The sequence below is a fragment of the Clarias gariepinus genome, chromosome 5, assembly GCF_024256425.1.
Source record: "Clarias gariepinus isolate MV-2021 ecotype Netherlands chromosome 5, CGAR_prim_01v2, whole genome shotgun sequence".
NCBI classification, from domain to species: Eukaryota; Metazoa; Chordata; class Actinopteri; order Siluriformes; family Clariidae; genus Clarias; species Clarias gariepinus.
In genome coordinates, this window is record NC_071104.1 from 39322 (window position 1) to 60001 (window position 20680).

The window sequence follows — 20680 nt, forward strand, 5'->3', positions numbered from 1 at the left end:
CCAGAGTTCTACACACATAGTCTTTTGGGTAGTATTTTACATAGCGAGAGTTTTACTAGTGCTCCGTCTACTGGCAGCCAGGACATGAATGCAAAATACTACCCAGAGTTTCAGTAGGGCTCCCTCAACTTCCAAGCAGGACATGAATGCAAAATACTAGCCAGAGATTCACTAGGGCTCCCTCAACTTCCCTGCAGGACATCAATGCAATATACTTCACAGCGTTTCAGTGGGCCTCAATCAATCGGCCTGACAAAACATTAGCAGAGAAAGTACACATGCATTTGTTTAATCTTCCTCACCAACCAAAGGTAAAAACGTTAACAAATACACAGTCAGAGAACATGCAGAGTGCCAAAACCAGATGCTCTGGAAAGAAACCAGTTGTTTTCATCTTTTATTTTGTGACAAGATTAAGCATCAGGGGAGAGCGCGAACGCAGTCCCCCACTACCAGAAATTATGCAGTCGAGATTCCCACATTTGGGGAATTCGCAAGAGTCAGCACAACCTGAGTGCAATGGTTGAGCCTCGTCTTGGGCAAACCACCTTCTTGATCATGGTATCACCCCTGCCAGGTAAGTATGCTCTGCTTTGCCTGTCTGAGAACTGCCCTGCAGAATGGTCGGCAACTGGGTGAGGGTGGCTGACCTCAGCCCAGGGCCTGGCACACTTCATGACTCCGCCCCTTCCAGGTCAGAGTTTAACACGCTCTATCTAGAATGTAAAATACTCCCCAGAGATTCAGACACGTAGTATTTTGGGTGGTACCAACATGAAGGTGAATTAATACCCAGAGTTCTACACACATAGTCTTTTGGGTAGTATTTTACATAGCGAGAGTTTTACTAGTGCTCCGTCTACTGGCAGCCAGGACATGAATGCAAAATACTACCCAGAGTTTCAGTAGGGCTCCCTCAACTTCCAAGCAGGACATGAATGCAAAATACTAGCCAGAGATTCACTAGGGCTCCCTCAACTTCCCTGCAGGACATCAATGCAATATACTTCACAGCGTTTCAGTGGGCCTCAATCAATCGGCCTGACAAAACATTAGCAGAGAAAGTACACATGCATTTGTTTAATCTTCCTCACCAACCAAAGGTAAAAACGTTAACAAATACACAGTCAGAGAACATGCAGAGTGCCAAAACCAGATGCTCTGGAAAGAAACCAGTTGTTTTCATCTTTTATTTTGTGACAAGATTAAGCATCAGGGGAGAGCGCGAACGCAGTCCCCCACTACCAGAAATTATGCAGTCGAGATTCCCACATTTGGGGAATTCGCAAGAGTCAGCACAACCTGAGTGCAATGGTTGAGCCTCGTCTTGGGCAAACCACCTTCTTGATCATGGTATCACCCCTGCCAGGTAAGTATGCTCTGCTTTGCCTGTCTGAGAACTGCCCTGCAGAATGGTCGGCAACTGGGTGAGGGTGGCTGACCTCAGCCCAGGGCCTGGCACACTTCATGACTCCGCCCCTTCCAGGTCAGAGTTTAACACGCTCTATCTAGAATGTAAAATACTCCCCAGAGATTCAGACACGTAGTATTTTGGGTGGTACCAACATGAAGGTGAATTAATACCCAGAGTTCTACACACATAGTCTTTTGGGTAGTATTTTACATAGCGAGAGTTTTACTAGTGCTCCGTCTACTGGCAGCCAGGACATGAATGCAAAATACTACCCAGAGTTTCAGTAGGGCTCCCTCAACTTCCAAGCAGGACATGAATGCAAAATACTAGCCAGAGATTCACTAGGGCTCCCTCAACTTCCATGCAGGACATCAATGCAATATACTTCACAGCGTTTCAGTGGGCCTCAATCAATCGGCCTGACAAAACATTAGCAGAGAAAGTACACATGCATTTGTTTAATCTTCCTCACCAACCAAAGGTAAAAACGTTAACAAATACACAGTCAGAGAACATGCAGAGTGCCAAAACCAGATGCTCTGGAAAGAAACCAGTTGTTTTCATCTTTTATTTTGTGACAAGATTAAGCATCAGGGGAGAGCGCGAACGCAGTCCCCCACTATCAGAAATTATGCAGTCGAGATTCCCACATTTGGGGAATTCGCAAGAGTCAGCACAACCTGAGTGCAATGGTTGAGCCTCGTCTTGGGCAAACCACCTTCTTGATCATGGTATCACCCCTGCCAGGTAAGTATGCTCTGCTTTGCCTGTCTGAGAACTGCCCTGCAGAATGGTCGGCAACTGGGTGAGGGTGGCTGACCTCAGCCCAGGGCCTGGCACACTTCATGACTCCGCCCCTTCCAGGTCAGAGTTTAACACGCTCTATCTAGAATGTAAAATACTCCCCAGAGATTCAGACACGTAGTATTTTGGGTGGTACCAACATGAAGGTGAATTAATACCCAGAGTTCTACACACATAGTCTTTTGGGTAGTATTTTACATAGCGAGAGTTTTACTAGTGCTCCGTCTACTGGCAGCCAGGACATGAATGCAAAATACTACCCAGAGTTTCAGTAGGGCTCCCTCAACTTCCAAGCAGGACATGAATGCAAAATACTAGCCAGAGATTCACTAGGGCTCCCTCAACTTCCATGCAGGACATCAATGCAATATACTTCACAGCGTTTCAGTGGGCCTCAATCAATCGGCCTGACAAAACATTAGCAGAGAAAGTACACATGCATTTGTTTAATCTTCCTCACCAACCAAAGGTAAAAACGTTAACAAATACACAGTCAGAGAACATGCAGAGTGCCAAAACCAGATGCTCTGGAAAGAAACCAGTTGTTTTCATCTTTTATTTTGTGACAAGATTAAGCATCAGGGGAGAGCGCGAACGCAGTCCCCCACTACCAGAAATTATGCAGTCGAGATTCCCACATTTGGGGAATTCGCAAGAGTCAGCACAACCTGAGTGCAATGGTTGAGCCTCGTCTTGGGCAAACCACCTTCTTGATCATGGTATCACCCCTGCCAGGTAAGTATGCTCTGCTTTGCCTGTCTGAGAACTGCCCTGCAGAATGGTCGGCAACTGGGTGAGGGTGGCTGACCTCAGCCCAGGGCCTGGCACACTTCATGACTCCGCCCCTTCCAGGTCAGAGTTTAACACGCTCTATCTAGAATGTAAAATACTCCCCAGAGATTCAGACACGTAGTATTTTGGGTGGTACCAACATGAAGGTGAATTAATACCCAGAGTTCTACACACATAGTCTTTTGGGTAGTATTTTACATAGCGAGAGTTTTACTAGTGCTCCGTCTACTGGCAGCCAGGACATGAATGCAAAATACTACCCAGAGTTTCAGTAGGGCTCCCTCAACTTCCAAGCAGGACATGAATGCAAAATACTAGCCAGAGATTCACTAGGGCTCCCTCAACTTCCATGCAGGACATCAATGCAATATACTTCACAGCGTTTCAGTGGGCCTCAATCAATCGGCCTGACAAAACATTAGCAGAGAAAGTACACATGCATTTGTTTAATCTTCCTCACCAACCAAAGGTAAAAACGTTAACAAATACACAGTCAGAGAACATGCAGAGTGCCAAAACCAGATGCTCTGGAAAGAAACCAGTTGTTTTCATCTTTTATTTTGTGACAAGATTAAGCATCAGGGGAGAGCGCGAACGCAGTCCCCCACTATCAGAAATTATGCAGTCGAGATTCCCACATTTGGGGAATTCGCAAGAGTCAGCACAACCTGAGTGCAATGGTTGAGCCTCGTCTTGGGCAAACCACCTTCTTGATCATGGTATCACCCCTGCCAGGTAAGTATGCTCTGCTTTGCCTGTCTGAGAACTGCCCTGCAGAATGGTCGGCAACTGGGTGAGGGTGGCTGACCTCAGCCCAGGGCCTGGCACACTTCATGACTCCGCCCCTTCCAGGTCAGAGTTTAACACGCTCTATCTAGAATGTAAAATACTCCCCAGAGATTCAGACACGTAGTATTTTGGGTGGTACCAACATGAAGGTGAATTAATACCCAGAGTTCTACACACATAGTCTTTTGGGTAGTATTTTACATAGCGAGAGTTTTACTAGTGCTCCGTCTACTGGCAGCCAGGACATGAATGCAAAATACTACCCAGAGTTTCAGTAGGGCTCCCTCAACTTCCAAGCAGGACATGAATGCAAAATACTAGCCAGAGATTCACTAGGGCTCCCTCAACTTCCATGCAGGACATCAATGCAATATACTTCACAGCGTTTCAGTGGGCCTCAATCAATCGGCCTGACAAAACATTAGCAGAGAAAGTACACATGCATTTGTTTAATCTTCCTCACCAACCAAAGGTAAAAACGTTAACAAATACACAGTCAGAGAACATGCAGAGTGCCAAAACCAGATGCTCTGGAAAGAAACCAGTTGTTTTCATCTTTTATTTTGTGACAAGATTAAGCATCAGGGGAGAGCGCGAACGCAGTCCCCCACTACCAGAAATTATGCAGTCGAGATTCCCACATTTGGGGAATTCGCAAGAGTCAGCACAACCTGAGTGCAATGGTTGAGCCTCGTCTTGGGCAAACCACCTTCTTGATCATGGTATCACCCCTGCCAGGTAAGTATGCTCTGCTTTGCCTGTCTGAGAACTGCCCTGCAGAATGGTCGGCAACTGGGTGAGGGTGGCTGACCTCAGCCCAGGGCCTGGCACACTTCATGACTCCGCCCCTTCCAGGTCAGAGTTTAACACGCTCTATCTAGAATGTAAAATACTCCCCAGAGATTCAGACACGTAGTATTTTGGGTGGTACCAACATGAAGGTGAATTAATACCCAGAGTTCTACACACATAGTCTTTTGGGTAGTATTTTACATAGCGAGAGTTTTACTAGTGCTCCGTCTACTGGCAGCCAGGACATGAATGCAAAATACTACCCAGAGTTTCAGTAGGGCTCCCTCAACTTCCAAGCAGGACATGAATGCAAAATACTAGCCAGAGATTCACTAGGGCTCCCTCAACTTCCATGCAGGACATCAATGCAATATACTTCACAGCGTTTCAGTGGGCCTCAATCAATCGGCCTGACAAAACATTAGCAGAGAAAGTACACATGCATTTGTTTAATCTTCCTCACCAACCAAAGGTAAAAACGTTAACAAATACACAGTCAGAGAACATGCAGAGTGCCAAAACCAGATGCTCTGGAAAGAAACCAGTTGTTTTCATCTTTTATTTTGTGACAAGATTAAGCATCAGGGGAGAGCGCGAACGCAGTCCCCCACTACCAGAAATTATGCAGTCGAGATTCCCACATTTGGGGAATTCGCAAGAGTCAGCACAACCTGAGTGCAATGGTTGAGCCTCGTCTTGGGCAAACCACCTTCTTGATCATGGTATCACCCCTGCCAGGTAAGTATGCTCTGCTTTGCCTGTCTGAGAACTGCCCTGCAGAATGGTCGGCAACTGGGTGAGGGTGGCTGACCTCAGCCCAGGGCCTGGCACACTTCATGACTCCGCCCCTTCCAGGTCAGAGTTTAACACGCTCTATCTAGAATGTAAAATACTCCCCAGAGATTCAGACACGTAGTATTTTGGGTGGTACCAACATGAAGGTGAATTAATACCCAGAGTTCTACACACATAGTCTTTTGGGTAGTATTTTACATAGCGAGAGTTTTACTAGTGCTCCGTCTACTGGCAGCCAGGACATGAATGCAAAATACTACCCAGAGTTTCAGTAGGGCTCCCTCAACTTCCAAGCAGGACATGAATGCAAAATACTAGCCAGAGATTCACTAGGGCTCCCTCAACTTCCATGCAGGACATCAATGCAATATACTTCACAGCGTTTCAGTGGGCCTCAATCAATCGGCCTGACAAAACATTAGCAGAGAAAGTACACATGCATTTGTTTAATCTTCCTCACCAACCAAAGGTAAAAACGTTAACAAATACACAGTCAGAGAACATGCAGAGTGCCAAAACCAGATGCTCTGGAAAGAAACCAGTTGTTTTCATCTTTTATTTTGTGACAAGATTAAGCATCAGGGGAGAGCGCGAACGCAGTCCCCCACTACCAGAAATTATGCAGTCGAGATTCCCACATTTGGGGAATTCGCAAGAGTCAGCACAACCTGAGTGCAATGGTTGAGCCTCGTCTTGGGCAAACCACCTTCTTGATCATGGTATCACCCCTGCCAGGTAAGTATGCTCTGCTTTGCCTGTCTGAGAACTGCCCTGCAGAATGGTCGGCAACTGGGTGAGGGTGGCTGACCTCAGCCCAGGGCCTGGCACACTTCATGACTCCGCCCCTTCCAGGTCAGAGTTTAACACGCTCTATCTAGAATGTAAAATACTCCCCAGAGATTCAGACACGTAGTATTTTGGGTGGTACCAACATGAAGGTGAATTAATACCCAGAGTTCTACACACATAGTCTTTTGGGTAGTATTTTACATAGCGAGAGTTTTACTAGTGCTCCGTCTACTGGCAGCCAGGACATGAATGCAAAATACTACCCAGAGTTTCAGTAGGGCTCCCTCAACTTCCAAGCAGGACATGAATGCAAAATACTAGCCAGAGATTCACTAGGGCTCCCTCAACTTCCATGCAGGACATCAATGCAATATACTTCACAGCGTTTCAGTGGGCCTCAATCAATCGGCCTGACAAAACATTAGCAGAGAAAGTACACATGCATTTGTTTAATCTTCCTCACCAACCAAAGGTAAAAACGTTAACAAATACACAGTCAGAGAACATGCAGAGTGCCAAAACCAGATGCTCTGGAAAGAAACCAGTTGTTTTCATCTTTTATTTTGTGACAAGATTAAGCATCAGGGGAGAGCGCGAACGCAGTCCCCCACTACCAGAAATTATGCAGTCGAGATTCCCACATTTGGGGAATTCGCAAGAGTCAGCACAACCTGAGTGCAATGGTTGAGCCTCGTCTTGGGCAAACCACCTTCTTGATCATGGTATCACCCCTGCCAGGTAAGTATGCTCTGCTTTGCCTGTCTGAGAACTGCCCTGCAGAATGGTCGGCAACTGGGTGAGGGTGGCTGACCTCAGCCCAGGGCCTGGCACACTTCATGACTCCGCCCCTTCCAGGTCAGAGTTTAACACGCTCTATCTAGAATGTAAAATACTCCCCAGAGATTCAGACACGTAGTATTTTGGGTGGTACCAACATGAAGGTGAATTAATACCCAGAGTTCTACACACATAGTCTTTTGGGTAGTATTTTACATAGCGAGAGTTTTACTAGTGCTCCGTCTACTGGCAGCCAGGACATGAATGCAAAATACTACCCAGAGTTTCAGTAGGGCTCCCTCAACTTCCAAGCAGGACATGAATGCAAAATACTAGCCAGAGATTCACTAGGGCTCCCTCAACTTCCATGCAGGACATCAATGCAATATACTTCACAGCGTTTCAGTGGGCCTCAATCAATCGGCCTGACAAAACATTAGCAGAGAAAGTACACATGCATTTGTTTAATCTTCCTCACCAACCAAAGGTAAAAACGTTAACAAATACACAGTCAGAGAACATGCAGAGTGCCAAAACCAGATGCTCTGGAAAGAAACCAGTTGTTTTCATCTTTTATTTTGTGACAAGATTAAGCATCAGGGGAGAGCGCGAACGCAGTCCCCCACTACCAGAAATTATGCAGTCGAGATTCCCACATTTGGGGAATTCGCAAGAGTCAGCACAACCTGAGTGCAATGGTTGAGCCTCGTCTTGGGCAAACCACCTTCTTGATCATGGTATCACCCCTGCCAGGTAAGTATGCTCTGCTTTGCCTGTCTGAGAACTGCCCTGCAGAATGGTCGGCAACTGGGTGAGGGTGGCTGACCTCAGCCCAGGGCCTGGCACACTTCATGACTCCGCCCCTTCCAGGTCAGAGTTTAACACGCTCTATCTAGAATGTAAAATACTCCCCAGAGATTCAGACACGTAGTATTTTGGGTGGTACCAACATGAAGGTGAATTAATACCCAGAGTTCTACACACATAGTCTTTTGGGTAGTATTTTACATAGCGAGAGTTTTACTAGTGCTCCGTCTACTGGCAGCCAGGACATGAATGCAAAATACTACCCAGAGTTTCAGTAGGGCTCCCTCAACTTCCAAGCAGGACATGAATGCAAAATACTAGCCAGAGATTCACTAGGGCTCCCTCAACTTCCATGCAGGACATCAATGCAATATACTTCACAGCGTTTCAGTGGGCCTCAATCAATCGGCCTGACAAAACATTAGCAGAGAAAGTACACATGCATTTGTTTAATCTTCCTCACCAACCAAAGGTAAAAACGTTAACAAATACACAGTCAGAGAACATGCAGAGTGCCAAAACCAGATGCTCTGGAAAGAAACCAGTTGTTTTCATCTTTTATTTTGTGACAAGATTAAGCATCAGGGGAGAGCGCGAACGCAGTCCCCCACTATCAGAAATTATGCAGTCGAGATTCCCACATTTGGGGAATTCGCAAGAGTCAGCACAACCTGAGTGCAATGGTTGAGCCTCGTCTTGGGCAAACCACCTTCTTGATCATGGTATCACCCCTGCCAGGTAAGTATGCTCTGCTTTGCCTGTCTGAGAACTGCCCTGCAGAATGGTCGGCAACTGGGTGAGGGTGGCTGACCTCAGCCCAGGGCCTGGCACACTTCATGACTCCGCCCCTTCCAGGTCAGAGTTTAACACGCTCTATCTAGAATGTAAAATACTCCCCAGAGATTCAGACACGTAGTATTTTGGGTGGTACCAACATGAAGGTGAATTAATACCCAGAGTTCTACACACATAGTCTTTTGGGTAGTATTTTACATAGCGAGAGTTTTACTAGTGCTCCGTCTACTGGCAGCCAGGACATGAATGCAAAATACTACCCAGAGTTTCAGTAGGGCTCCCTCAACTTCCAAGCAGGACATGAATGCAAAATACTAGCCAGAGATTCACTAGGGCTCCCTCAACTTCCATGCAGGACATCAATGCAATATACTTCACAGCGTTTCAGTGGGCCTCAATCAATCGGCCTGACAAAACATTAGCAGAGAAAGTACACATGCATTTGTTTAATCTTCCTCACCAACCAAAGGTAAAAACGTTAACAAATACACAGTCAGAGAACATGCAGAGTGCCAAAACCAGATGCTCTGGAAAGAAACCAGTTGTTTTCATCTTTTATTTTGTGACAAGATTAAGCATCAGGGGAGAGCGCGAACGCAGTCCCCCACTACCAGAAATTATGCAGTCGAGATTCCCACATTTGGGGAATTCGCAAGAGTCAGCACAACCTGAGTGCAATGGTTGAGCCTCGTCTTGGGCAAACCACCTTCTTGATCATGGTATCACCCCTGCCAGGTAAGTATGCTCTGCTTTGCCTGTCTGAGAACTGCCCTGCAGAATGGTCGGCAACTGGGTGAGGGTGGCTGACCTCAGCCCAGGGCCTGGCACACTTCATGACTCCGCCCCTTCCAGGTCAGAGTTTAACACGCTCTATCTAGAATGTAAAATACTCCCCAGAGATTCAGACACGTAGTATTTTGGGTGGTACCAACATGAAGGTGAATTAATACCCAGAGTTCTACACACATAGTCTTTTGGGTAGTATTTTACATAGCGAGAGTTTTACTAGTGCTCCGTCTACTGGCAGCCAGGACATGAATGCAAAATACTACCCAGAGTTTCAGTAGGGCTCCCTCAACTTCCAAGCAGGACATGAATGCAAAATACTAGCCAGAGATTCACTAGGGCTCCCTCAACTTCCATGCAGGACATCAATGCAATATACTTCACAGCGTTTCAGTGGGCCTCAATCAATCGGCCTGACAAAACATTAGCAGAGAAAGTACACATGCATTTGTTTAATCTTCCTCACCAACCAAAGGTAAAAACGTTAACAAATACACAGTCAGAGAACATGCAGAGTGCCAAAACCAGATGCTCTGGAAAGAAACCAGTTGTTTTCATCTTTTATTTTGTGACAAGATTAAGCATCAGGGGAGAGCGCGAACGCAGTCCCCCACTACCAGAAATTATGCAGTCGAGATTCCCACATTTGGGGAATTCGCAAGAGTCAGCACAACCTGAGTGCAATGGTTGAGCCTCGTCTTGGGCAAACCACCTTCTTGATCATGGTATCACCCCTGCCAGGTAAGTATGCTCTGCTTTGCCTGTCTGAGAACTGCCCTGCAGAATGGTCGGCAACTGGGTGAGGGTGGCTGACCTCAGCCCAGGGCCTGGCACACTTCATGACTCCGCCCCTTCCAGGTCAGAGTTTAACACGCTCTATCTAGAATGTAAAATACTCCCCAGAGATTCAGACACGTAGTATTTTGGGTGGTACCAACATGAAGGTGAATTAATACCCAGAGTTCTACACACATAGTCTTTTGGGTAGTATTTTACATAGCGAGAGTTTTACTAGTGCTCCGTCTACTGGCAGCCAGGACATGAATGCAAAATACTACCCAGAGTTTCAGTAGGGCTCCCTCAACTTCCAAGCAGGACATGAATGCAAAATACTAGCCAGAGATTCACTAGGGCTCCCTCAACTTCCATGCAGGACATCAATGCAATATACTTCACAGCGTTTCAGTGGGCCTCAATCAATCGGCCTGACAAAACATTAGCAGAGAAAGTACACATGCATTTGTTTAATCTTCCTCACCAACCAAAGGTAAAAACGTTAACAAATACACAGTCAGAGAACATGCAGAGTGCCAAAACCAGATGCTCTGGAAAGAAACCAGTTGTTTTCATCTTTTATTTTGTGACAAGATTAAGCATCAGGGGAGAGCGCGAACGCAGTCCCCCACTACCAGAAATTATGCAGTCGAGATTCCCACATTTGGGGAATTCGCAAGAGTCAGCACAACCTGAGTGCAATGGTTGAGCCTCGTCTTGGGCAAACCACCTTCTTGATCATGGTATCACCCCTGCCAGGTAAGTATGCTCTGCTTTGCCTGTCTGAGAACTGCCCTGCAGAATGGTCGGCAACTGGGTGAGGGTGGCTGACCTCAGCCCAGGGCCTGGCACACTTCATGACTCCGCCCCTTCCAGGTCAGAGTTTAACACGCTCTATCTAGAATGTAAAATACTCCCCAGAGATTCAGACACGTAGTATTTTGGGTGGTACCAACATGAAGGTGAATTAATACCCAGAGTTCTACACACATAGTCTTTTGGGTAGTATTTTACATAGCGAGAGTTTTACTAGTGCTCCGTCTACTGGCAGCCAGGACATGAATGCAAAATACTACCCAGAGTTTCAGTAGGGCTCCCTCAACTTCCAAGCAGGACATGAATGCAAAATACTAGCCAGAGATTCACTAGGGCTCCCTCAACTTCCATGCAGGACATCAATGCAATATACTTCACAGCGTTTCAGTGGGCCTCAATCAATCGGCCTGACAAAACATTAGCAGAGAAAGTACACATGCATTTGTTTAATCTTCCTCACCAACCAAAGGTAAAAACGTTAACAAATACACAGTCAGAGAACATGCAGAGTGCCAAAACCAGATGCTCTGGAAAGAAACCAGTTGTTTTCATCTTTTATTTTGTGACAAGATTAAGCATCAGGGGAGAGCGCGAACGCAGTCCCCCACTACCAGAAATTATGCAGTCGAGATTCCCACATTTGGGGAATTCGCAAGAGTCAGCACAACCTGAGTGCAATGGTTGAGCCTCGTCTTGGGCAAACCACCTTCTTGATCATGGTATCACCCCTGCCAGGTAAGTATGCTCTGCTTTGCCTGTCTGAGAACTGCCCTGCAGAATGGTCGGCAACTGGGTGAGGGTGGCTGACCTCAGCCCAGGGCCTGGCACACTTCATGACTCCGCCCCTTCCAGGTCAGAGTTTAACACGCTCTATCTAGAATGTAAAATACTCCCCAGAGATTCAGACACGTAGTATTTTGGGTGGTACCAACATGAAGGTGAATTAATACCCAGAGTTCTACACACATAGTCTTTTGGGTAGTATTTTACATAGCGAGAGTTTTACTAGTGCTCCGTCTACTGGCAGCCAGGACATGAATGCAAAATACTACCCAGAGTTTCAGTAGGGCTCCCTCAACTTCCAAGCAGGACACGAATGCAAAATACTAGCCAGAGATTCACTAGGGCTCCCTCAACTTCCATGCAGGACATCAATGCAATATACTTCACAGCGTTTCAGTGGGCCTCAATCAATCGGCCTGACAAAACATTAGCAGAGAAAGTACACATGCATTTGTTTAATCTTCCTCACCAACCAAAGGTAAAAACGTTAACAAATACACAGTCAGAGAACATGCAGAGTGCCAAAACCAGATGCTCTGGAAAGAAACCAGTTGTTTTCATCTTTTATTTTGTGACAAGATTAAGCATCAGGGGAGAGCGCGAACGCAGTCCCCCACTACCAGAAATTATGCAGTCGAGATTCCCACATTTGGGGAATTCGCAAGAGTCAGCACAACCTGAGTGCAATGGTTGAGCCTCGTCTTGGGCAAACCACCTTCTTGATCATGGTATCACCCCTGCCAGGTAAGTATGCTCTGCTTTGCCTGTCTGAGAACTGCCCTGCAGAATGGTCGGCAACTGGGTGAGGGTGGCTGACCTCAGCCCAGGGCCTGGCACACTTCATGACTCCGCCCCTTCCAGGTCAGAGTTTAACACGCTCTATCTAGAATGTAAAATACTCCCCAGAGATTCAGACACGTAGTATTTTGGGTGGTACCAACATGAAGGTGAATTAATACCCAGAGTTCTACACACATAGTCTTTTGGGTAGTATTTTACATAGCGAGAGTTTTACTAGTGCTCCGTCTACTGGCAGCCAGGACATGAATGCAAAATACTACCCAGAGTTTCAGTAGGGCTCCCTCAACTTCCAAGCAGGACACGAATGCAAAATACTAGCCAGAGATTCACTAGGGCTCCCTCAACTTCCATGCAGGACATCAATGCAATATACTTCACAGCGTTTCAGTGGGCCTCAATCAATCGGCCTGACAAAACATTAGCAGAGAAAGTACACATGCATTTGTTTAATCTTCCTCACCAACCAAAGGTAAAAACGTTAACAAATACACAGTCAGAGAACATGCAGAGTGCCAAAACCAGATGCTCTGGAAAGAAACCAGTTGTTTTCATCTTTTATTTTGTGACAAGATTAAGCATCAGGGGAGAGCGCGAACGCAGTCCCCCACTACCAGAAATTATGCAGTCGAGATTCCCACATTTGGGGAATTCGCAAGAGTCAGCACAACCTGAGTGCAATGGTTGAGCCTCGTCTTGGGCAAACCACCTTCTTGATCATGGTATCACCCCTGCCAGGTAAGTATGCTCTGCTTTGCCTGTCTGAGAACTGCCCTGCAGAATGGTCGGCAACTGGGTGAGGGTGGCTGACCTCAGCCCAGGGCCTGGCACACTTCATGACTCCGCCCCTTCCAGGTCAGAGTTTAACACGCTCTATCTAGAATGTAAAATACTCCCCAGAGATTCAGACACGTAGTATTTTGGGTGGTACCAACATGAAGGTGAATTAATACCCAGAGTTCTACACACATAGTCTTTTGGGTAGTATTTTACATAGCGAGAGTTTTACTAGTGCTCCGTCTACTGGCAGCCAGGACATGAATGCAAAATACTACCCAGAGTTTCAGTAGGGCTCCCTCAACTTCCAAGCAGGACATGAATGCAAAATACTAGCCAGAGATTCACTAGGGCTCCCTCAACTTCCATGCAGGACATCAATGCAATATACTTCACAGCGTTTCAGTGGGCCTCAATCAATCGGCCTGACAAAACATTAGCAGAGAAAGTACACATGCATTTGTTTAATCTTCCTCACCAACCAAAGGTAAAAACGTTAACAAATACACAGTCAGAGAACATGCAGAGTGCCAAAACCAGATGCTCTGGAAAGAAACCAGTTGTTTTCATCTTTTATTTTGTGACAAGATTAAGCATCAGGGGAGAACGCGAACGCAGTCCCCCACTACCAGAAATTATGCAGTCGAGATTCCCACATTTGGGGAATTCGCAAGAGTCAGCACAACCTGAGTGCAATGGTTGAGCCTCGTCTTGGGCAAACCACCTTCTTGATCATGGTATCACCCCTGCCAGGTAAGTATGCTCTGCTTTGCCTGTCTGAGAACTGCCCTGCAGAATGGTCGGCAACTGGGTGAGGGTGGCTGACCTCAGCCCAGGGCCTGGCACACTTCATGACTCCGCCCCTTCCAGGTCAGAGTTTAACACGCTCTATCTAGAATGTAAAATACTCCCCAGAGATTCAGACACGTAGTATTTTGGGTGGTACCAACATGAAGGTGAATTAATACCCAGAGTTCTACACACATAGTCTTTTGGGTAGTATTTTACATAGCGAGAGTTTTACTAGTGCTCCGTCTACTGGCAGCCAGGACATGAATGCAAAATACTACCCAGAGTTTCAGTAGGGCTCCCTCAACTTCCAAGCAGGACATGAATGCAAAATACTAGCCAGAGATTCACTAGGGCTCCCTCAACTTCCATGCAGGACATCAATGCAATATACTTCACAGCGTTTCAGTGGGCCTCAATCAATCGGCCTGACAAAACATTAGCAGAGAAAGTACACATGCATTTGTTTAATCTTCCTCACCAACCAAAGGTAAAAACGTTAACAAATACACAGTCAGAGAACATGCAGAGTGCCAAAACCAGATGCTCTGGAAAGAAACCAGTTGTTTTCATCTTTTATTTTGTGACAAGATTAAGCATCAGGGGAGAGCGCGAACGCAGTCCCCCACTACCAGAAATTATGCAGTCGAGATTCCCACATTTGGGGAATTCGCAAGAGTCAGCACAACCTGAGTGCAATGGTTGAGCCTCGTCTTGGGCAAACCACCTTCTTGATCATGGTATCACCCCTGCCAGGTAAGTATGCTCTGCTTTGCCTGTCTGAGAACTGCCCTGCAGAATGGTCGGCAACTGGGTGAGGGTGGCTGACCTCAGCCCAGGGCCTGGCACACTTCATGACTCCGCCCCTTCCAGGTCAGAGTTTAACACGCTCTATCTAGAATGTAAAATACTCCCCAGAGATTCAGACACGTAGTATTTTGGGTGGTACCAACATGAAGGTGAATTAATACCCAGAGTTCTACACACATAGTCTTTTGGGTAGTATTTTACATAGCGAGAGTTTTACTAGTGCTCCGTCTACTGGCAGCCAGGACATGAATGCAAAATACTACCCAGAGTTTCAGTAGGGCTCCCTCAACTTCCAAGCAGGACATGAATGCAAAATACTAGCCAGAGATTCACTAGGGCTCCCTCAACTTCCATGCAGGACATCAATGCAATATACTTCACAGCGTTTCAGTGGGCCTCAATCAATCGGCCTGACAAAACATTAGCAGAGAAAGTACACATGCATTTGTTTAATCTTCCTCACCAACCAAAGGTAAAAACGTTAACAAATACACAGTCAGAGAACATGCAGAGTGCCAAAACCAGATGCTCTGGAAAGAAACCAGTTGTTTTCATCTTTTATTTTGTGACAAGATTAAGCATCAGGGGAGAACGCGAACGCAGTCCCCCACTACCAGAAATTATGCAGTCGAGATTCCCACATTTGGGGAATTCGCAAGAGTCAGCACAACCTGAGTGCAATGGTTGAGCCTCGTCTTGGGCAAACCACCTTCTTGATCATGGTATCACCCCTGCCAGGTAAGTATGCTCTGCTTTGCCTGTCTGAGAACTGCCCTGCAGAATGGTCGGCAACTGGGTGAGGGTGGCTGACCTCAGCCCAGGGCCTGGCACACTTCATGACTCCGCCCCTTCCAGGTCAGAGTTTAACACGCTCTATCTAGAATGTAAAATACTCCCCAGAGATTCAGACACGTAGTATTTTGGGTGGTACCAACATGAAGGTGAATTAATACCCAGAGTTCTACACACATAGTCTTTTGGGTAGTATTTTACATAGCGAGAGTTTTACTAGTGCTCCGTCTACTGGCAGCCAGGACATGAATGCAAAATACTACCCAGAGTTTCAGTAGGGCTCCCTCAACTTCCAAGCAGGACATGAATGCAAAATACTAGCCAGAGATTCACTAGGGCTCCCTCAACTTCCATGCAGGACATCAATGCAATATACTTCACAGCGTTTCAGTGGGCCTCAATCAATCGGCCTGACAAAACATTAGCAGAGAAAGTACACATGCATTTGTTTAATCTTCCTCACCAACCAAAGGTAAAAACGTTAACAAATACACAGTCAGAGAACATGCAGAGTGCCAAAACCAGATGCTCTGGAAAGAAACCAGTTGTTTTCATCTTTTATTTTGTGACAAGATTAAGCATCAGGGGAGAGCGCGAACGCAGTCCCCCACTACCAGAAATTATGCAGTCGAGATTCCCACATTTGGGGAATTCGCAAGAGTCAGCACAACCTGAGTGCAATGGTTGAGCCTCGTCTTGGGCAAACCACCTTCTTGATCATGGTATCACCCCTGCCAGGTAAGTATGCTCTGCTTTGCCTGTCTGAGAACTGCCCTGCAGAATGGTCGGCAACTGGGTGAGGGTGGCTGACCTCAGCCCAGGGCCTGGCACACTTCATGACTCCGCCCCTTCCAGGTCAGAGTTTAACACGCTCTATCTAGAATGTAAAATACTCCCCAGAGATTCAGACACGTAGTATTTTGGGTGGTACCAACATGAAGGTGAATTAATACCCAGAGTTCTACACACATAGTCTTTTGGGTAGTATTTTACATAGCGAGAGTTTTACTAGTGCTCCGTCTACTGGCAGCCAGGACATGAATGCAAAATACTACCCAGAGTTTCAGTAGGGCTCCCTCAACTTCCAAGCAGGACATGAATGCAAAATACTAGCCAGAGATTCACTAGGGCTCCCTCAACTTCCATGCAGGACATCAATGCAATATACTTCACAGCGTTTCAGTGGGCCTCAATCAATCGGCCTGACAAAACATTAGCAGAGAAAGTACACATGCATTTGTTTAATCTTCCTCACCAACCAAAGGTAAAAACGTTAACAAATACACAGTCAGAGAACATGCAGAGTGGTAAAACCAGATGCTCTGGAAAGAAACCAGTTGTTTTCATCTTTTATTTTGTGACAAGATTAAGCATCAGGGGAGAGCGCGAACGCAGTCCCCCACTACCAGAAATTATGCAGTCGAGATTCCCACATTTGGGGAATTCGCAAGAGTCAGCACAACCTGAGTGCAATGGTTGAGCCTCGTCTTGGGCAAACCACCTTCTTGATCATGGTATCACCCCTGCCAGGTAAGTATGCTCTGCTTTGCCTGTCTGAGAACTGCCCTGCAGAATGGTCGGCAACTGGGTGAGGGTGGCTGACCTCAGCCCAGGGCCTGGCACACTTCATGACTCCGCCCCTTCCAGGTCAGAGTTTAACACGCTCTATCTAGAATGTAAAATACTCCCCAGAGATTCAGACACGTAGTATTTTGGGTGGTACCAACATGAAGGTGAATTAATACCCAGAGTTCTACACACATAGTCTTTTGGGTAGTATTTTACATAGCGAGAGTTTTACTAGTGCTCCGTCTACTGGCAGCCAGGACATGAATGCAAAATACTACCCAGAGTTTCAGTAGGGCTCCCTCAACTTCCAAGCAGGACATGAATGCAAAATACTAGCCAGAGATTCACTAGGGCTCCCTCAACTTCCATGCAGGACATCAATGCAATATACTTCACAGCGTTTCAGTGGGCCTCAATCAATCGGCCTGACAAAACATTAGCAGAGAAAGTACACATGCATTTGTTTAATCTTCCTCACCAACCAAAGGTAAAAACGTTAACAAATACACAGTCAGAGAACATGCAGAGTGCCAAAACCAGATGCTCTGGAAAGAAACCAGTTGTTTTCATCTTTTATTTTGTGACAAGATTAAGCATCAGGGGAGAGCGCGAACGCAGTCCCCCACTACCAGAAATTATGCCGTCGAGATTCCCACATTTGGGGAATTCGCAAGAGTCAGCACAACCTGAGTGCAATGGTTGAGCCTCGTCTTGGGCAAACCACCTTCTTGATCATGGTATCACCCCTGCCAGGTAAGTATGCTCTGCTTTGCCTGTCTGAGAACTGCCCTGCAGAATGGTCGGCAACTGGGTGAGGGTGGCTGACCCCAGCCCAGGGCCTGGCACACTTCATGACTCCGCCCCTTCCAGGTCAGAGTTTAACACGCTCTATCTAGAATGTAAAATACTCCCCAGAGATTCAGACACGTAGTATTTTGGGTGGTACCAACATGAAGGTGAATTAATACCCAGAGTTCTACACACATAGTCTTTTGGGTAGTATTTTACATAGCGAGAGTTTTACTAGTGCTCCGTCTACTGGCAGCCAGGACATGAATGCAAAATACTACCCAGAGTTTCAGTAGGGCTCCCTCAACTTCCAAGCAGGACATGAATGCAAAATACTAGCCAGAGATTCACTAGGGCTCCCTCAACTTCCATGCAGGACATCAATGCAATATACTTCACAGCGTTTCAGTGGGCCTCAATCAATCGGCCTGACAAAACATTAGCAGAGAAAGTACACATGCGTTTGTTTAATCTTCCTCACCAACCAAAGGTAAAAACGTTAACAAATACACAGTCAGAGAACATGCAGAGTGCCAAAACCAGATGCTCTGGAAAAAAACCAGTTATTTTCATCTTTTATTTTGTGACAAGATTAAGCATCAGGGAAGAGCGCGAACGCAGTCCCCCACTACCAGAAATTATGCAGTCGAGATTCCCACATTTGGGGAATTCGCAAGAGTCAGCACAACCTGAGTGCAATGGTTGAGCCTCGTCTTGGGCAAACCACCTTCTTGATCATGGTATCACCCCTGCCAGGTAAGTATGCTCTGCTTTGCCTGTCTGAGAACTGCCCTGCAGAATGGTCGGCAACTGGGTGAGGGTGGCTGACCCCAGCCCAGGGCCTGGCACACTTCATGACTCCGCCCCTTCCAGGTCAGAGTTTAACACGCTCTATCTAGAATGTAAAATACTCCCCAGAGATTCAGACACGTAGTATTTTGGGTGGTACCAACATGAAGGTGAATTAATACCCAGAGTTCTACACACATAGTCTTTTGGGTAGTATTTTACATAGCGAGAGTTTTACTAGTGCTCCGTCTACTGGCAGCCAGGACATGAATGCAAAATACTACCCAGAGTTTCAGTAGGGCTCCCTCAACTTCCAAGCAGGACATGAATGCAAAATACTAGCCAGAGATTCACTAGGGCTCCCTCAACTTCCATGCAGGACATCAATGCAATATACTTCACAGCGTTTCAGTGGGCCTCAATCAATCGGCCTGACAAAACATTAGCAGAGAAAGTACACATGCATTTGTTTAATCTTCCTCACCAACCAAAGGTAAAAACGTTAACAAATACACAGTCAGAGAACATGCAGAGTGCCAAAACCAGATGCTCTGGAAAGAAACCAGTTGTTTTCATCTTTTATTTTGTGACAAGATTAAGCATCAGGGAAGAGCGCGAACACAGTCCCCCACTACCAGAAATTATACAGTCGAGATTCCCACATTTGGGGAATTCGCAAGAGTCAGCACAACCTGAGTGCAATGGTTGAGCCTCGTCTTGGGCAAACCACCTTCTTGATCATGGTATCACCCCTGCCAGGTAAGTATGCTCTGCTTTGCCTGTCTGAGAACTGCCCTGCAGAATGGTCGGCAACTGGGTGAGGGTGGCTGACCCCAGCCCAGGGCCTGGCACACTTCATGACTCCGCCCCTTCCAGGTCAGAGTTTAACACGCTCTATCTAGAATGTAAAATACTCCCCAGAGATTCAGACACGTAGTATTTTGGGTGGTACCAACATGAAGGTGAATTAATACCCAGAGTTCTACACACATAGTCTTTTGGGTAGTATTTTACATAGCGAGAGTTTTACTAGTGCTCCGTCTACTGGCAGCCAGGACATGAATGCAAAATACTACCCAGAGTTTCAGTAGGGCTCCCTCAACTTCCAAGCAGGACATGAATGCAAAATACTAGCCAGAGATTCACTAGGGCTCCCTCAACTTCCATGCAGGACATCAATGCAATATACTTCACAGCGTTTCAGTGGGCCTCAATCAATCGGCCTGACAAAACATTAGCAGAGAAAGTACACATGCGTTTGTTTAATCTTCCTCACCAACCAAAGGTAAAAACGTTAACAAATACACAGTCAGAGAACATGCAGAGTGCCAAAACCAGATGCTCTGGAAAGAAACCAGTTGTTTTCATCTTTTATTTTGTGACAAGATTAAGCATCAGGGGAGAGCGCGAACGCAGTCCCCCACTACCAGAAATTATGCAGTCGAGATTCCCACATTTGGGGAATTCGCAAGAGTCAGCACAACCTGAGTGCAATGGTTGAGCCTCGTCTTGGGCAAACCACCTTCTTGATCATGGTATCACCCCTGCCAGGTAAGTATGCTCTGCTTTGCCTGTCTGAGAACTGCCCTGCAGAATGGTCGGCAACTGGGTGAGGGTGGCTGACCTCAGCCCAGGGCCTGGCACACTTCATGACTCCGCCCCTTCCAGGTCAGAGTTTAACACGCTCTATCTAGAATGTAAAATACTCCCCAGAGATTCAGACACGTAGTATTTTGGGTGGTACCAACATGAAGGTGAATTAATACCCAGAGTTCTACACACATAGTCTTTTGGGTAGTATTTTACATAGCGAGAGTTTTACTAGTGCTCCGTCTACTGGCAGCCAGGACATGA

At 46.4% G+C, this 20680-nt stretch overlaps 26 non-coding genes across 26 annotated transcripts; all 26 read right to left on the minus strand.

The window, feature by feature from the left end:
• Positions 1–421: 421 nt before the first annotated feature.
• Positions 422–585, minus strand: LOC128524932 (U1 spliceosomal RNA). Its single transcript, XR_008360756.1, has one exon. It is a non-coding gene; the product is annotated as a U1 spliceosomal RNA (small nuclear RNA).
• Positions 586–1213: 628 nt separating this feature from the next.
• Positions 1214–1377, minus strand: LOC128524933 (U1 spliceosomal RNA). Its single transcript, XR_008360757.1, has one exon. It is a non-coding gene; the product is annotated as a U1 spliceosomal RNA (small nuclear RNA).
• Positions 1378–2005: 628 nt separating this feature from the next.
• Positions 2006–2169, minus strand: LOC128524780 (U1 spliceosomal RNA). The gene has a single exon (XR_008360612.1). It is a non-coding gene; the product is annotated as a U1 spliceosomal RNA (small nuclear RNA).
• Positions 2170–2797: 628 nt separating this feature from the next.
• Positions 2798–2961, minus strand: LOC128524934 (U1 spliceosomal RNA). Its single transcript, XR_008360758.1, has one exon. It is a non-coding gene; the product is annotated as a U1 spliceosomal RNA (small nuclear RNA).
• Positions 2962–3589: 628 nt separating this feature from the next.
• On the minus strand, positions 3590–3753 carry LOC128524781 (U1 spliceosomal RNA). Its single transcript, XR_008360613.1, has one exon. It is a non-coding gene; the product is annotated as a U1 spliceosomal RNA (small nuclear RNA).
• A 628-nt stretch (positions 3754–4381) lies between these two features.
• On the minus strand, positions 4382–4545 carry LOC128524935 (U1 spliceosomal RNA). The gene has a single exon (XR_008360759.1). It is a non-coding gene; the product is annotated as a U1 spliceosomal RNA (small nuclear RNA).
• Positions 4546–5173: 628 nt separating this feature from the next.
• On the minus strand, positions 5174–5337 carry LOC128524730 (U1 spliceosomal RNA). Its single transcript, XR_008360564.1, has one exon. It is a non-coding gene; the product is annotated as a U1 spliceosomal RNA (small nuclear RNA).
• A 628-nt stretch (positions 5338–5965) lies between these two features.
• On the minus strand, positions 5966–6129 carry LOC128524731 (U1 spliceosomal RNA). The gene has a single exon (XR_008360565.1). It is a non-coding gene; the product is annotated as a U1 spliceosomal RNA (small nuclear RNA).
• Positions 6130–6757: 628 nt separating this feature from the next.
• Positions 6758–6921, minus strand: LOC128524732 (U1 spliceosomal RNA). The gene has a single exon (XR_008360566.1). It is a non-coding gene; the product is annotated as a U1 spliceosomal RNA (small nuclear RNA).
• A 628-nt stretch (positions 6922–7549) lies between these two features.
• On the minus strand, positions 7550–7713 carry LOC128524733 (U1 spliceosomal RNA). Its single transcript, XR_008360567.1, has one exon. It is a non-coding gene; the product is annotated as a U1 spliceosomal RNA (small nuclear RNA).
• A 628-nt stretch (positions 7714–8341) lies between these two features.
• LOC128524782 (U1 spliceosomal RNA) lies at positions 8342–8505 on the minus strand. The gene has a single exon (XR_008360614.1). It is a non-coding gene; the product is annotated as a U1 spliceosomal RNA (small nuclear RNA).
• A 628-nt stretch (positions 8506–9133) lies between these two features.
• Positions 9134–9297, minus strand: LOC128524734 (U1 spliceosomal RNA). Its single transcript, XR_008360568.1, has one exon. It is a non-coding gene; the product is annotated as a U1 spliceosomal RNA (small nuclear RNA).
• Positions 9298–9925: 628 nt separating this feature from the next.
• LOC128524736 (U1 spliceosomal RNA) lies at positions 9926–10089 on the minus strand. The gene has a single exon (XR_008360570.1). It is a non-coding gene; the product is annotated as a U1 spliceosomal RNA (small nuclear RNA).
• A 628-nt stretch (positions 10090–10717) lies between these two features.
• On the minus strand, positions 10718–10881 carry LOC128524737 (U1 spliceosomal RNA). The gene has a single exon (XR_008360571.1). It is a non-coding gene; the product is annotated as a U1 spliceosomal RNA (small nuclear RNA).
• Positions 10882–11509: 628 nt separating this feature from the next.
• On the minus strand, positions 11510–11673 carry LOC128524738 (U1 spliceosomal RNA). Its single transcript, XR_008360572.1, has one exon. It is a non-coding gene; the product is annotated as a U1 spliceosomal RNA (small nuclear RNA).
• Positions 11674–12301: 628 nt separating this feature from the next.
• LOC128524739 (U1 spliceosomal RNA) lies at positions 12302–12465 on the minus strand. The gene has a single exon (XR_008360573.1). It is a non-coding gene; the product is annotated as a U1 spliceosomal RNA (small nuclear RNA).
• Positions 12466–13093: 628 nt separating this feature from the next.
• On the minus strand, positions 13094–13257 carry LOC128524741 (U1 spliceosomal RNA). The gene has a single exon (XR_008360574.1). It is a non-coding gene; the product is annotated as a U1 spliceosomal RNA (small nuclear RNA).
• Positions 13258–13885: 628 nt separating this feature from the next.
• LOC128524793 (U1 spliceosomal RNA) lies at positions 13886–14049 on the minus strand. The gene has a single exon (XR_008360625.1). It is a non-coding gene; the product is annotated as a U1 spliceosomal RNA (small nuclear RNA).
• A 628-nt stretch (positions 14050–14677) lies between these two features.
• LOC128524742 (U1 spliceosomal RNA) lies at positions 14678–14841 on the minus strand. Its single transcript, XR_008360575.1, has one exon. It is a non-coding gene; the product is annotated as a U1 spliceosomal RNA (small nuclear RNA).
• Positions 14842–15469: 628 nt separating this feature from the next.
• On the minus strand, positions 15470–15633 carry LOC128524794 (U1 spliceosomal RNA). The gene has a single exon (XR_008360626.1). It is a non-coding gene; the product is annotated as a U1 spliceosomal RNA (small nuclear RNA).
• A 628-nt stretch (positions 15634–16261) lies between these two features.
• Positions 16262–16425, minus strand: LOC128524743 (U1 spliceosomal RNA). Its single transcript, XR_008360576.1, has one exon. It is a non-coding gene; the product is annotated as a U1 spliceosomal RNA (small nuclear RNA).
• A 628-nt stretch (positions 16426–17053) lies between these two features.
• LOC128524744 (U1 spliceosomal RNA) lies at positions 17054–17217 on the minus strand. Its single transcript, XR_008360577.1, has one exon. It is a non-coding gene; the product is annotated as a U1 spliceosomal RNA (small nuclear RNA).
• A 628-nt stretch (positions 17218–17845) lies between these two features.
• Positions 17846–18009, minus strand: LOC128524804 (U1 spliceosomal RNA). Its single transcript, XR_008360637.1, has one exon. It is a non-coding gene; the product is annotated as a U1 spliceosomal RNA (small nuclear RNA).
• Positions 18010–18637: 628 nt separating this feature from the next.
• Positions 18638–18801, minus strand: LOC128524797 (U1 spliceosomal RNA). The gene has a single exon (XR_008360630.1). It is a non-coding gene; the product is annotated as a U1 spliceosomal RNA (small nuclear RNA).
• Positions 18802–19429: 628 nt separating this feature from the next.
• On the minus strand, positions 19430–19593 carry LOC128524825 (U1 spliceosomal RNA). The gene has a single exon (XR_008360657.1). It is a non-coding gene; the product is annotated as a U1 spliceosomal RNA (small nuclear RNA).
• A 628-nt stretch (positions 19594–20221) lies between these two features.
• On the minus strand, positions 20222–20385 carry LOC128524745 (U1 spliceosomal RNA). Its single transcript, XR_008360578.1, has one exon. It is a non-coding gene; the product is annotated as a U1 spliceosomal RNA (small nuclear RNA).
• Positions 20386–20680: the final 295 nt, after the last annotated feature.